At 68.3% G+C, this 802-nt stretch overlaps 1 long non-coding RNA gene across 1 annotated transcript; it reads right to left on the reverse strand.

The window, feature by feature from the left end:
- Positions 1–273: 273 nt before the first annotated feature.
- On the reverse strand, positions 274–802 carry LOC121024119 (uncharacterized). The gene is made up of 2 exons (XR_005787612.1): positions 706–802; positions 274–461 (listed from the first exon to the last, which is right to left on the reverse strand). It is a non-coding gene; the product is annotated as an uncharacterized LOC121024119 (long non-coding RNA).

Here is an 802-nt window from a genome sequence, read left to right on the forward strand (position 1 = left end):
ACCCGGGGGACGGGGACCGGGAAGCGGAGCTTATCGGGGCCAAGGCGCCGATCCGGAAGCAAGCAGCCCGAGGCGGCCGCGAGCCGCCCGCCCGAACCCAGCGGAAAAGCCGCCGCCCGTCTCCGCCTGAGGAGACTCCGCCTCAGCCCAGCGCCGCTACCGCCGGGCGAGCGGGGCTGAGGGGCTGTGGAGCGGGGACGGCCCCCGCGCTTTCCGAAGGCTGGTCTGGGAAAGGAAGGAGTAGGACGAGGCGGCGGCGGCCGGGTCTCTTACCTGTGCCCGGAGTGGGTGGCGGCGGACGGACGGACGGGGGCTCAGCAGTCTCTGGGCGGCAGCGGCGAGGCTGAGACTGTGTCCCTGGATCTCGCTGCTCACAGGCTACAGCCGCTCCGCAGACACGGGGTTTCCTCCAATCACCAGCCCCGGCAGCAGGGGCACCACACGCACGATGACGTCAAACGCTGCTATGGCAACCGTTGATTGGTGCCCACAGCTCTGGGGGCCCAGTGCAACCGCCGCTCCCTAGCGCGCGCGTCCTGCCCGCCCGCGCTAGAGGGCGAGCGGCGGAGCGCACCACCTCTCCCGCTACCAACACTCCTCCCCAGCCCGCTCAGCTCCCAACTTCTCTGCTCTTGGGAGAGTGAGCCTTGGGCAGGAAGCTCCTTCCTTTTTCTTTTCCCCCTCCCCCCACCACTACCTTCCTACCTCGCCTTCCCCTCGGATCCCCCGCAATCTTCCCAGGCTCACTCTTCCTCAAAACCAGCAAGAAGGAAATTCCTCCCCACCCCCACCTTGGTTTTCC

This window comes from Herpailurus yagouaroundi, unplaced genomic scaffold, assembly GCF_014898765.1.
Source record: "Herpailurus yagouaroundi ecotype Mexico unplaced genomic scaffold, PumYag 56995, whole genome shotgun sequence".
NCBI classification, from domain to species: Eukaryota; Metazoa; Chordata; class Mammalia; order Carnivora; family Felidae; genus Herpailurus; species Herpailurus yagouaroundi.